Consider the following 15,216-nt stretch of genomic DNA (forward strand, 5'->3'; position numbering starts at 1 on the left):
ATGGTCATGAATGCCATCCCTGGTTCCCTGTCATCCTCATTGTCTCTGGTTTCCTGATTCTTACAATTCTTTAGCTTGAGCCATAAAGTAAATCAGATTCCCAGCACTGGGAGAGGGAGGGTGATTTACACTTTATGTAAGTGATCTAATATATTCTGCTTGTCAGCCTGAGAAATACCGGAGCACCTGCTATGTTCCATGCACACAGGATGCTTTCCTCAAACCAATTAATTCAGGAACTTGGGACTGGGCTCAGACAGTGGGTATTTTGTAAAGCTCTCCAGGTTATGTCAACGCACAGCCAGGGTAGTGACCAGTGAGTTCATTAGTCTGGATTCTCAGCAGAGGCTACCACACCCCAGAATTCATCTCATTTCTGGTTTCCTCCCCCACCTCCTTTTCCTCTTTTCCCATTCATCCCAACTTTCTCTGGAGACTTCCACTCGAGGAGCACAGGGTAGAGTATCTACAATCGTGGTTTTTAACTGGGGACAATCCCCTCACCACTCAGGGGACATTTGCCAATTTCTGGAGGCATTTTTGGTTGTCAGTCATGGGGAAGAAGTGGATAAAAGCCAGGGGTGCTGCTAAATGTATTACAATGAATCCAGACAGCGCCCCCTCTCGCAACAAAGAATTATTTCAGGCCAAAAGTTAATAGTGTCAAGGTTGAGAAACCTTGGTCTACAGGGAGGTACAATGGGCTACAGGGCCTTCAGCCTATGGCTTCTCACCCTGGACACAGCTAGGGGACAGAGGGGATTGTGCTGAATCCTCGAGCTCCAGTCCAATGCACCAGTTGCTGACTATGACCACTGGACCCCATCTGCAAAGAGTTTTCTCACACCCCTGGTTGGCTAGTTGACCTGCTCTTATCAAACTAAACCAGATATGAGGAAGGGCTAAGAGCATAAAAAAAAACTAAAATTCCTAAGAGACCAAGAATGGCAAAAAAAAAAAAAAAAAAAAAGGAGAGTGAATGTTATTTACAAAGTCCATAAACCCAGCAGGTACACTGAAGCTATGCAAGACCATTAGCCCATGAAAAATTAATTCTAGTTTGCATTCAGTAGTAACTGACATTAAAAAAAAAAAAAAAAAAAAAAAAAAAAGATGAGCAATTTCGAACAGCGTCATCCTGGCCAATGCCAGCTGTTTGACTATCTGGGGGAAGGCACTGTCAATCACTGAGCCTGCGAAGCAGAAAAACAGTAATTTCGGAGAGCTTGCAAATCACCCGAACAGCAGCCTGTTTTCAGTTCTTTTTTTTCCATTTAAAAGCATTTGAGAATCAGCTAGATGGAAAGCACTCCTCTGAAAATTTGAAGATAGAAGGTTTATTGGTTTTCTTCAGACCCAAAGAGGGAAAATAAGGTTGTGGCCACAAAGAAAATGAAGTGTGCATTTCTCTCACTCCACATCTAATGAATGGAAGAGTCAGAGAGTCAGCCTCCACTGAGAAGGGGAAAATGAGCTGTGCATCACTTGATTTACGGCTGTGAGTAGTGGGTGCCAGAGTCAGAGAAAAGAGCCCTGATTCCTCAACAAATAAAAACACCTGCCTTTTAGTGAAAATGTTTATGTCTGTTAACACAGGCTGAAATTACTACCACGAAGGCAGAACCTTTTCTTCAAAACAACCATGAGCATCCAATTGCCACGCGGAGTTTGGAAATCAGCAGGAAAAAAACTCTGGTTCTGTTTTGAACCAGGACCTTTCTGGTTTGACAAGTGTTAGCAGGAGCCAGCGAATGCTTTACGGGGAGCACGGTGGTTAAGGTGTCACCATTTGAGTTAGAGTGCGAGCCCCTTCCAATAAAGAAAATTTTACAGCAGAGTCAAAGACTCCTTCGCGCTCTTTTTATCTCCATGACGGAGTGCACCTAAGGGAGAACTCTGCGTTAGAAGCCACCGGGAGTTTGTTGTGTTTCCGTGTCCAAGTGCTAGTTTCACTTTCTAAAGCTTTTTGTTCTCATTCCATCTTACCACAGTACATTTGTTCTTGAGACTACAAAAAAAAGGTATTGAATATCGGTTTGGTGGTAAAATATCCATGATTCTGCACATGTGTAACCATCCTAAAGCTAAAATCATCAGAAGTAACTGCATCCTATTGATGGCCCTGACCTTGACTCCCCTGCACTGATTCTAGGTGTCTCCAGGTCAGAAGAAACAGGCCCTAGAATTTCCAGATTCTTAATCTAAAATTCAAACTGAGCATTTCTCTCTCAGCTCCCTGTTGGTCGAGAGGGCAAGTGAGCAGAGAGGGTACTGAGGATGGGTTCTTCCAAGCCAACATAAAACTTGACGTGAGCCCTGGCCAGCTGGCTCAGTTGGTTGGAGCTTTACTCCATACACTAAGGAGTCCCGGGTTAGATTCCCAGTCAGGGCACATACCTAGTTTGTGGGTTCCATCCCCAGTCTGGTCCTATATGTGTGGCAACCAATCGATGTTTCTCTCACACATTGATCTTTCTCTCTCTCCCTTCCCCTCTCTCTAAAATCAATTTAAAAACATCCTCCAGTGACGATTAAAACAAAACCTGACATGGGATGATGAGTCACATTCTGAAAGTGTTTTTCTGGAATTGGCTGTCTACTCTGTGTGGCCTCGGAACCAAATGAAATCAATCTGATCCATGTGAAGGTCAAATCCAGGCTTAGGCACATATAGGGTTTAGATAGATATTTCTTTCACGGGTAGATGGAAGGAGTGTTGGATGAACAAAAACATAAGCAGATGGATGAGCCAATGGATACATGAAAGAACAGGGAGATACCTAAATGAGTGGATAGCTGTGGATAGGGACATAGATGGGCAATTGATGGTTACATTGCTAAGGGAACACAGAAAGGAGTGCTTAATACTATCTGGCAGAAAGCAATAGAGAAGCTGTCAAGATAAAGCCGTTAAATGTTATCAGAAGGAGATCCTTAGCAGAGAGAAAGGTTTGGAGCTTTTGAAGAGGGACCAATATGAGAAAAAGTGGAGTTGAAGATGTTTTAAAGACTGATGAGTGCTCCACAGTGGCAAAGGATAGGGCAATGGGAGATAAGAGTTTGTGCAGGAAAGGAGGAATTACCAGCTACTCCATCACTACGTATTGCTTTTACCCCTCAGCACAACCATATTGTCACTGTAATACTGCCCCACTGGATTTTGCATTTCCTTCTGTTGGGAGGAAACCTTTTCCTACATCAACTTACGTTTGAGTGGTTGAGGCTGCAGATTAATTAACAAAAGACAGATTAACCCAGGAAAAACATAATGTGCATGCAGGGGCACTCTAGTAGGAGTGGCCCCTGAACAGCCATGAGTAATGGGTTATAAGCCAGTTTAATGGGACTCAGCTTTGGTGGGAAATATGGAAGGTTCTGACAAGGCTTGTAAAGGTCAAGAAGACTTGCATGGCCTGGGCTCCTTGCTGGCTGAAATTCGTCTCCACTCAGAGAATGCTGAGAGAATTTAAGGTTTCAACTGTTGAGTCGTCAGGTTTTTGTTATCAGATCTGCACTGTGCCATAAACTTTATTTCTATTCATTTCTAGGTGTCCCTAGGTCAGTACCTAAGGGATATCCAGAAAGGGCGATTAATGGGTTCCTTGGAATGTCCCCATAACAAACAGCAAACCCACCATTGTCAGTAGGCAAGTGACTACAAATTATTCCAATTGCTCCCAAAAACTAGACTTGGGGGTGGGTATTTTTATACTGCACACTTATTAGAAGTCACTAAATAAGAGGATACTGGGGTGGCAATATTTATTTATTTTTCAACTTTTCAAGTCTCAGGTCATTCCTTCCATTCTGCCAGAAACCTCAGGGAAGAACATCTGTCAGGAGCAAGTGACAAAAATCCCCAAACAACCGAATGTCCTTCCATATTTGTCTCACTTAACCTGCAACTCAACAGCTTTTCCGAGTAGATCAGCCAGCACAGGCAGTTGTCACATTATGCTGAAGGCACATGACACCAATCCTGTTTAGCATCTATTTAAAAGGACGTCTCATCCTGCAGGTGTGATGGTTTGTCTACTCCGAAGACGCGGCTTTGTGAAGCCTGGAGATGGTGGTGTTGGCCTGTCCCTCATATTCCCACACCTTCCCTGGTTGCAGGCTTGTTTCCAAAAGGGAGGAGAACGCCAACATTACTTCCATTTCCAGCTAAAAAAAAAAACAAAAAGAAGTTCCAACTCAAACCCGAGTTATCTTCTCCTCATCCTGGTCATGCCCCACTCCATCCCATGTGAAAGGGGGTCTCTTTTCTGATCCAAATATTTGGAAACATGAAGCAAGTGTTAAGGGCAATTCTCAGTCATCTGACACCAAAATGTTAGAGGCAAAAGACCATCAGGCATCCAAACTGGGGACAGGGCTTTGGCTCCCCTGAAGGCATCAGACCTTCCTCTGCTTCTCTTCTCCGTGACCCAAAGCATGTGACTCCCAGTTGCCTCCACTAAACTGCCTCCATGCCCCCCATTCCCTTCATCAAAGATGAAATATTTATGGATCAACTGCTTTGAGTAAGAGCAGGCCTTGACCTCCTTGCAGAGCTGTGCTTTCAGCTTGAGAGACAAGACAAGTACCTTTGAAATATTTAGTAATGATACAAAGGCCAAAACAGGTGATTCAAGATAATAGCAGCCGTTGGTCAGAGAGGAGAAGATCAATAAGGCTGACAGGATTAGGAGAGGCTTCCTCACAGATATCAGACAGGGGATTCACTTTCTAGAGACCAAAAGCAGGGGAGAGGCCTTGGAGGGAGAGGCACATGGAACAAGCCAAGATGAAAACCAGCAGATGAGGTTTTTGAAACTGGCTTGGAGAACCATCAAGGTTATCTTGAGCCAGAGAGACATATGCTGGGACACCATAGGAGGAGGAATGCTGTGGAAACAGTCCAACACCCACTGGAAGAGCTCCTGACTTACTGACAGAGGCCCACCCCTCATTTCTCTCAGGCAGAACCTCTCACAGGACATTCTACCCTAAAGCTGTTACTGGCTTATTTCCTCCAAAGACCTTGAAAAAGGTTCGGAGAATCTAATTAAGATTAACTTAAGCACAGAAGGGAACAAGAACTCAAATAACTCTTTAGGCATATCCTGATCAAAGCAGAATTATTCTAATGGTGCAAATTTGCTGCAAGGCACTCAGATGAGAGAAAGGTCACATTCTTTCTTTGTCCTAAATCAAATTACATCTAGTTAAACAGAACAGGGGGTCTAGAAATAGACCCACAAATAGATGTCCATTTCATTGACAGAGGTAACATTACAGTCATGAGGAAAAGATGGTCCTTTTAGTTAAGTGGTACAGGGTCAGTTGAATAGTTATATTCTCAAAAATGAATCTTACCCTCTCACATCATACACAAGAGCCGATTCCACTTACATACCTAGAAGATCGCATAACAGGATATCTGTCTGACCTTGGAACAGGCAAAGATTTCATAAAATAATACAGCAGCACACTGACAATGAAGAAAAAGTATGATAAGCTGGAGTTGATGAAAATTAAGAACTTTTGTTAATTAAAAGGCACCATTAAGAGAGTGAATATGGACTCACAGAGAGGGAGTTAATTTTCAATGCATATCCTATATAATAAAAGGCTAATATGCAAATAGAACAGCAGAACAACCGAACAACTGGTCGCTATGATGTGCGCTGACCACCAGGGGGTGTGCGTGGAACATGGCGGGCGTTGGCCGTGGCAGAATGGTTGAGCAGGTGGGTGGAGATGCCAAACCAAGGCGGGGCACCGGACACTGTCATCAGGACGAGCCTCTGGTGGTTACTGAAAATTCTTTGCTCCCGGATGCCACAGTCCCACCTGGCGCTTGCACCTGCTGCTGGAGCTGGCCACACTTGCATCTGCTGCTGGCACCAGAGCCACCGCTCGCACCCACTTCCCGTGCCCGGCGCCGGCCCCAATCGCTCGGCACCATCAGCGGGTGCAAGCAGCGGCTGCCAACCCCATTCACCCCTAGGGCTTCTCCACCTCCCCCTGCTCCTGAAGGGAGATCAGGGCCGGCAACTGCCTCTTGCACCCCCTGCCAGCGACAGGCCCGCTCGCACCCGCTGCCAGAGCTGCTGCTTGCACCCACTGCCAGCGCTGGCCCCGCTCGCACCTGCAGCCAGCACCAGTCCTGATTGCTTGGTGCCATCAGCGAGTGCGAGCATGGGTGTGAGTGTGGCTGGCGCCATCAGCATGTGGGAGCAGTGGTGGCGGGAGTGGGGCTGCTGGCAGACAGGGGACCAGGGGCTTCAGTGGGAGGGGCCAGGCAGTGGCGCAGAGGATGGACCAAGACCCGCCCCTGTGCCTACCGCAGCCTCCTGGCCCACAGTTCCTTTCAGGGTGCACGAATTCATGCACTATGCCCCTGGTAGCTAATAAAGAAGGTGGATCCAGAATATGTAAAGAACGTCTTCAAATCAGTAAGAACAAGACAGGCAAACCAACAGCACAATAAGGAAAACATGTGAACAGGTAACTCATTTATTGAGAAGATAACCAAATGGTCAGTAAACATGTGAAGAGTCACTCAAATACATTAAATATCAGGGAAATGCTAACTGAAAGTACAATGAAATAAATACGATCATACATCCATCAGAATGGCTAACATGTAAAAGTGCCAAGTGTTGGCAAGAATATGCAACAGCTAGACTCTCACACAGTGCTGGGAGGTGGGTAAATTTATACAACCCCTTCTGAAAACTATTGGATACCATTTACTAAGGTTGACCATATACAAACCCCATGACCCAACAATTCCAATTACTCCCAGTATTTACCAAAAAGAAATGAAAATATATTCACACAAAGACATATATTAAAATTTTTATAGCAGCTTTATTCGTAATAGTAAAAACCTGGTAACAATCAAATGTCTACCAAGAGGGGGAAAAAATAAGCAAATTGTATATTGCTATAATGGAATGTTACTCAGCAACTAACTACTGATATATATATATAAAGAAATATACATATAAAGATGTAGATTACATTGCAAAGAAAATTCTGGAACTAATCTAAATGCTTATATATTTTTTTTAATGTTTACACAAATTATGGTTCATCCGTTCAATGGAATACTACACAACAGTTAAAAGAAATAAGATAAAATTGGATGTGTTGACAAGGAAAGAGTTCCAAGATAAAATAACTGGAAAGTTCAAGAACAGAACAACACGTATAGGGTTTTCCATTCATGTTAAAAATATACACTATATATGTGAAAGTTTCTGGAAGGGCACCCGAAAAACAGGTAACTATGGTTAGCTCTGGGGAAGGGTCTGGGGCTGGTGTAAGATGGCCAACTGGCCACCAAGGCCAACCTAGTCTGAGTGAAAGGCCCACACTTTCCCTGGCACACCTTTTGTATTGGTTAAATTTTTTTATCATAAGCGTATTATTTTCTTAGATTAAAAGACTTGATTAAATAAAATACAAAGTTCTCTATAATTCCCTTTTTAATTAAAAAAAAGAACATAGTGGTAATCCTGGTCAAACTTAATAATTTGTGTTCTAAGATGTGGTAAACAACATAATAACCCCGGGACCTGTGAATGTCATCTTCTATGAAAAATGTGACTTTGCAGATGGAAGTTAAAGCTCTTGAGATGGGATATTACCGGGATTAGCTGAGAGGGCTCTAAGGGTAATCACACTGTCCTTGTCAGAGGAAGGCAGAGAAGGAGAAAGCAAGGTAATGACAGACACCCGGACTGGAGCAATATGCTTTCAAGATGGAGACAGGAGCCACAAGGCCATAGGCAGAGGGGATAGAGGTGGCTACCGGAAACTGGAAAAGGCAAAGAAACAAATTCTTCCCCAGAGAATTCCTGGAGAGGTCCCGCCCACACTTGATCACAACCTGCTGAAACCCATTTTGGACTTCTGGCTGCTACATCTGTAAGAGAATAAATTTGCATCATTTTAAGTCACCATGTCTGTGGTAATTTGTTAAAACATTCACAGGAGATCTTACCTAATAATAGAGAAACATGTAAATTGACCATACCTCAACTATGCCCACAGAATATGCAAATTAACCCAACAAAGATGGTGGTTAATTTGCATACATACCTGGGTCCCAGGAACCTCCTTGGCACCCAGGTCACTCCCAGCCAGCCATAGGAGGGGCGGGGGCTGCGCCTCCTTCCCAAGCCTAAAGCCTGGGGTGGAGGCTTTAGGCTTGGAAAGGGGCCGAGCCTGCGATTGGAGGTGTGGGTGGGGGGACCCCTTCCTAAGCCTAAAGCCTGGGACAGAAGCTTTAGGCTTGGGAAGGGGCAGAGCCTGCGATCAGAGGGAAGGGGAAAAAAATCAATGGAAACATATCCTCAGGTAAGGATAAAAAGAAAAATAAAGAAAGAAATGTCATATCCTATGAAAGACACATCTTGAAAATGCTTAAAGAAAGTTGTCATTTTTTCATGGTGAAGGGACTGGAGTTCATGTTGATGAAAATACCTTGGTGAATGCGGTGACTGGCAGTGGCTGCAGCAGCAGGGTGATGGGGCTGGCGCCTTCCCCTGATCAGCCCGGTAGCCTCCGGCAAAGGGAGGCCAGACTGGGGCTTAGGTCCGCTCCCAATGGGGAGCGGGCCTAAGCCAGCAGTAGGACATCCCCTAAGGGCTCCCAGTATGTGAAAGGGGGCAGGCTGGGCTGAGGGACCCCTCCCCAGTGCACATATTTTGTGCACCAGACCCCTAGTTAATACATAAGATTTTTTAGTGCTGGAAAGGAATAAGTCCAGTCTCCCTAGACATGGCTATGTTGGCAAAGTCTCGCCACACAGAGAATCTGAGCATCTGATGTAAATCAGAGTCACAGGCCTGGCTACTGCGAGATCATGCCACCCATCCCTCCATGATGGGAATTTTATTTCTATGGCCCATTACCTTCACCGCTGACATTTACTGACTCTGGGTATGAAGTTTTGGAATTCAAAGATTGAATTCTGCAGCTGAATACAATTACTCTGCTTGGAAAACAATGCAACACAGGTTCATAAATCAATACATACACACTAACTCAAGATCAAACTTTGGCCAATGTCTGTGACGGTTAAGGTCATTAACAAATGTGGGTCTTAATGAGGTTATTTTTTAATATCAACTAAAATCACGTCTGTGTTCAGACTAAGGTCTTCTTTTTTTATTACCATTTTCACTACAAATTAATGAGAAATACATGACAAGTCTTCAAATATGTGGGAATTAAGCAGTTGTATTAATTACTAAAATTACTCTCCATTTGATAGTATAAATCAATTTGAGGTGTACTAATCATTGTCCAGTTTGTGATACTAACCTTAGGTGACCTTTCACCCTAACATAAAGTTGTCCAGAGATGCCATACCTACGTACATTTATTCAAAACATTTTTCTCAGGTGTATTGGTATGGGGGTCGGGGAGGTGAATGCATAGACGTGCTGGGATTATCCTACCAACTTAGTTTGTAGATTCTCTTTTTAAAGTACTATGTTTTAACCTCTCTTGTTAAAAAGTTGATCTAGGAAAGGGAGAGTCTTAAGAAAACCAAACTTTCTAGTGAATGTTTACCATTTTCTCAGTGTTTAATTTTCAAGTTCTCTCCTCTCTCTCTCTCTCTCTCTCTCTCTCTCTCTCTCTCCCCCCCCCCCCCCCCTTCCATCTCATGGGTATTTCAGTATTTCAGTCTTTTCAAATTTGTCCGTAAAGAAATGAGGACATGCAGATTTCAAGGGCATCCCCTCTGGAATGGTTCTGATTTTTATAAAAGGGAAGCAAAGAGGTGTGTGTAAGGTAGGGTTAAAGACCAAGAAATTTGTCAAGAAATTCACTCCACCCACACTTATGACCTCTACCATGAGGATCAGAACGTGTGTGTGTTGACAAGGTTTGTGCGAGAGTTGTCATTTTAGTGCAGCTTCCACAGACTAAACAAAGTTCCTTCTCCCACATCCTTCACCTTCTTAGGTCTTTCTTGTTCTTGCCTCCAGCTCAAGACATCTAGACTCTGGCTAAATCGCCATACAGAGCCCTCTGCATTTTCAGCTACCAATCTCCGACTGCAGGCAGGATGGGATGAGGTCATAAAACAACAACAGCACTTGTATCCTGGCCTTGGAAGACTGTCTGCTTAACATGCTCCAAGAAGCGCTTGTTGACTCTATTTTTGACAGAGAGAAGCATTTTTAAAACAGTTCCCTAACACAGAGGGTTATACAAAGAAGGAAGAGGAAGAGGAGGAGGAGAAGAAACTGAATTGGGGATAAAGCTGTGTTGAGATGAAGAGCTGTTGTTAATGTCGACTCCCGCTTCTAACCCAATTCAGCTGGGTATTGCTTGGGACGGAGAGGGGGAGGGAATCCCATGTACACTGGGGGAATTTCCCCAGCACCCCTGAACTGCTGACCCTTGACCCTTCTCAGCAGAGGCCATCAAAATAATCACCACCCTCTGATCTGGCTGTGGTCTGTCCCCCCACTCCTCCCACCCACACACCCAGTTCTTTCCCAATGATAGACTCGAAGATATCATTTCAATCCCACTTCCAAGAAGACCACATTTTTTAAGCCCCACTCTCCCCCAAAGATTTCCTTTTCCTTTCCTGTCCCCAGCCCTAACGTCTTTGTTCATGCGTTTGTCTCATGATGATGCCTGTCATTTATTAAGCTCTGATTATATGCTAGTTACATGCTAGAGCAATATCTCTTTCCTTTTCAGCACAAGAGGCATAATTAGCTCCTTTTTGCATCTGAGAAAACTGAGATTCATGGGATTACATTTGCCCGAAGTCAGACAGTTTGCAATTGAAGGGCCAGCACCTGTTCTCTCCTGAAACTGGGGGCCTTTAGCAGCCTTGCCTCCAGCAGATGAGCAGCGGCCCAGAATGGCTTGCATGGAAGTGTTTGTAGTCTTGTGCTGCCAATAGATTTTTAAAATTTTTATAGAAACTTTTGTAAGTTCACTTCTGAATTCACACTAAACATCCAGCAAATTATAAAGCTGTAGTCGAATTCAAGATAGAAAGGGAGGACCTGTCCGCCACCATTTTTGAGGAGCTCTCCAGAGACCTAGGCCTCTTCTCAGGCCGGCGCTCATCCAGGAGAAGGCCAAGTTCAATTCCAACGCCCAGACTGTGAAGCCCAATGGCAAGAAGCCAGACGACTTCGAGTCTGGCATCTCCCAGGCTTTGCTGGAGCTGGAGATGAACTCGGAACTCAAGGCCCAGCTACGGGGGCTGAACATCACAGCGGCCAAGGAAATGGAAATTGGGGGTGGTCGAAAAGCTATTATGATCTGTGTTCCGGCTCCTCAACTCAAGTCTTTCCAGGAAATTCAAGTCCGGCTGGTGCGTGAGCTGGAGAACACACTCAGTGGGAAGCACCTGGTCTTTATCGCTCAGAGGAAAATTCTGCCGATGCCAGCTGGCAAAGAGCCGGACAAAGAATAAGCAAAAGCATCCAAGGAGCTGCATGCCATCCCGGAGGACTTGATTTTCCCGGGTGAAACTGTGGGCAAGGGAATCCATGTGAAGCTGGACGCAGCCAGCTCATAACGGTGCATTTGGACAAAGCGCAGCAGAACAACATGGAGCACAAGGTTAACACTTTTTCTGGGTTCTATAAGAAGCTCACGGGCAAGGATGCTAATTTTGAATTTCCAGAGTTTTGGTTGTAAGGAGAACTGACTACATAAAATATCATTCTCAATAAAATAAATAAGATAGGAAGGGAGGGAAAAAGGGAGGAGGAGAGGGAGTTAGAGGAAGAATGGAGTTTAGAGTAATTGTTATTTTAAAGCCAGGGAAATTGTGTAAAGGGCCCGAGTTTCTGCCCACCTTCCCCTAAAATGGATCACTAATTCTGATGATCATTCCTCGTAATACACTGAATAAAAAGGGAATCATCTGTTGTAGGTTCCCCATTGACCTCACATCTCTGAAGCGGAGACTGTCAGCTTGCCGGAGGATCTGTTTTTTATGGCTCATTGAGCCTGGGGCAAATGGACCACAGCGAAGGAGGGCATTAAATCAAGGTAGTGGCCGACCTGCCGCCGCCTGGCACAGCGGCCAGGGTGTTAGGTAAGTGCTGAACGACTCCGGGAGGACCAGCGGCCTCTATCTGATTCTGGCCCCTGATCTCCAAGGGCCAGTGCCGAAAGGTAAATAACCATCGGAGAGGAGAAGTTTCTGACTTACCACCGTTTTTCCTATATCCACAGAATGGAAAAAGCTGCTTTGAAGAAATTTGGGTGTGTTTTTTTTTAGGGGGGGGTGTTAGGAGGTGGGTTTATAAAACAAAGAACTCTGGGATAGAAAGCAGAATGGTAACATACAAGCTCTGAAAAGCCTCCAGTTGAAAGCCTTGACTCAAAGAAAGTAAAGGAATGTTTTCTCCGGAGATATTTAAGCATCTCTCTCCTTTGGCACCACCCACTCTGCCCCTCACTGGAGCCACATGGAGGGCGCTGATGAGCAGGGGGGGGGGGGAGTGATCCTGAGAAAGCTCTCTCCAGGCCTGTTTGGAAAGACAGTTATAAACTGAAAACATGTTATATAATTGTTAGCATAGCAAAAGACTTCACAAAGTATTTCCACATGCAGTATGAATTCATGTGACATCGTACTTCCGATCTCTGACGCACGCAGCAAGTGGCCCCTCCCAGAATTCTTGTTCTGATATATTCTGTCTGAGGTGGGTCCTCCCGGGACATCCTGAGCCAAGGATCCAGGCGCAGTGGTTCACTGAGGTGGGCATGGTGTAGGCGGGCCAATCAGGGAGAAGCAGACGGCAAGCAAAGGCACAATTTCAGGTGAAGGCTCAGACTCAACCTGATCCCAAGAGGGGCTCTGGAGTGCACATTGTTCCTCAGGGTCGGCCCCACCTTTCAGCAAAGGCGACTGGTTTTTGTATGAGGGGCCATCCTTGCGGGAGGTGAGGGCAGCTTACACATCCAGAAAGGCACATCTTTGTTTATGGACAAGGAAGGCAGGCACCAGAGGGCAATTGTCTGAAGGTCACTGATAAGCCGTAGCTGTGAAGTATGAGATTGCTGACAGTGGCATCACTGAGCTGGGTGAAGGTCCTCCCTCCTGCGGAACTCCTGCTCATCCTTCAAAACCCTATGCAGGTGCTTGTGACACATTCTCTCATAGCTGGTAACCCAACTGGGGAACCTCTTCTTTCCTTCTCCTCCTTTGCCTGTCATATCCTTCTAGAGTAGCATTTGTCATTACAAGTAGAGAACTCTTTCCCCAAGAGCCAACAGGGCTCCTTATTAATAAGTTTGATCCCAGGGAACAGATTTTTTTTGTTCTTTAATTTCAGAGAGGAAGGGAGAGGGAGAGAGAGATAGAAATATCAATGACGAGAGAGAAGCATTGATCGGCTACCTCCTGCACACTTCCTACTAGGGACTGAGCCCACATTTCCGGCATGTGCCCCGACCCAGAATCGAACCGTTCATTAGTTGATGCTCAACCATTGAGCCACACCAGCTGGGCCCAGGGAACAGACAGTAATGCATTTCTCCAAGACCCTGATTATCCTCAGGGGAGGCAGTGGGGAAAAGCTAGCCCACCAGCTGTGGTTTACTAATGTAGCGCCAAATGACTGCCAGCTATAGTAAAGTTTGTTTGCCAACTCATTCTTCTGAAGACACAGAGGGAACCATATGAACAAGTCCCTAAGAAAACTTGGTTTCAAATAACAAAGAACATTGTTCAGAGAATAACACATTATGTATCAGGAATCTTATAAAGAAAGTTTCTCCAGAACCTGGGCTTTTCTTATTGTTATAGCTAATTGTGTAGTGATAGTGTCCATTGTGGGAATGCTCTAGGGATGTTGGGGTTTTCTAAAGAATATGAAACAGGGAAGATTAAAGTAATACCATGGTCAAGAAAATTCTCTCACTTTCACCCGGCATTTAGGTGTATAGTCCACTGAGGTTCAAAGAGAAACACATTTAGCAAATAATCCTGGTCTATGAAGAATTTCTTTTCAATTATATCAGACAAGTTCACCAATGTGTGTTACAAGACAGAGGGAAAAAAAGATCAATTCTACTGCTGAGAGAGAATCTGGGTCAATTTTATAGATTCATGCTCACATGAAATCCACATAGGTATAAATTTTGGGAAATATTAATTAAAAGAAAAATCATACCAATTATCAAAATAAGTTAAATTGCTACCTGTTTGCAGTTCGATAAATGGAAAGTATCCTAGATCTTTACCCAAATCAATTTATTTGGCATTTATGGAGTTGCCATGGGACTCTAGTAATACTATATATATTTGTTCACAACATAATAAGCTTCTTTTATTTTTTTATTTTTGTTTTTTTGTTTACATTGTTGGATCATATTACTTCAGTTTTTCATGGATCAATACTGAAGAATTTCAATAATTTAGAATTATATAAGAATAACAAATGGATTCATTAAAAAAGAACTTAATTCAGTTGGAATGAACTGTTTGTTGTTGAGAAAATACTTAAGAATCACTCTATACAGCAAAATACAAATCATAGACTTATAAACCATTATATCCACAGTGTAAATTTGGCATTAATTACCAATTACATCTTTCTAAAGCATCTATAAAACTCTGGCGTGGAGGAATGAGGGTACTCTTACACAACAGTGCCCCTCAGGAAAGGACGTAAAGACTGGTGGCCAAGTTTTCCATTTTTGCTCATCAAGATTTCGATCAGTTTTACTTGAACAATCGGTTTCATTCAATTCCCACTGATTAACTTTAACCCAATCACTGAAAGCTGAGTAGGTCTGGGATATGGGTTTTAATTGTCTTCATAATGTACCTGGAAGGCCACTGGGGAAACTGAACACACAATGTCTTCTAGGCAGTGCTGACATAGAAAGGCATCTGGACAGCTTGCCCCTCAGAAATCTCAATCTCAAACTGACCTTCTTTGTGTGTTCTCTTTCTTCTCAGAGCGTGTTTCTCAGTAGGTTCTTTTCTGTCAATATTTATGTAGGTGTTAGGTATATCTTTACCTATCTCAAAATACTGCTTTTCTCTAAGGCTCTCACATGAAGCAAAATTTCAGTCAAAGCTGTGATATTTTTTATCCTTCCTCTATTTGTAGCAAAGAATGGACTTTCTATGAAATTTATTGAAGTGCAAAAAACCCTCAGTAACCAAGATAAATAATGTCCTGCTGGAGTCTTTTTTAACATAAAAATGAATATTAA

At 43.9% G+C, this 15,216-nt stretch overlaps 1 pseudogene across 1 annotated transcript; it reads left to right on the forward strand.

The window, feature by feature from the left end:
- The first annotated feature begins 6,183 nt into the window (after window positions 1–6,183).
- Window positions 6,184–11,676, forward strand: LOC307115098 (small ribosomal subunit protein eS7-like; annotated as a pseudogene). The gene is made up of 2 exons: window positions 6,184–6,215; window positions 11,086–11,676. The product of its transcript is annotated as a small ribosomal subunit protein eS7-like (transcript).
- The last annotated feature ends 3,540 nt before the right edge of the window (window positions 11,677–15,216 follow it).

This window comes from Cnephaeus nilssonii (assembly GCF_951640355.1).
Source record: "Cnephaeus nilssonii genome assembly, chromosome: 2".
Lineage (NCBI taxonomy): Eukaryota > Metazoa > Chordata > Mammalia > Chiroptera > Vespertilionidae > Cnephaeus > Cnephaeus nilssonii.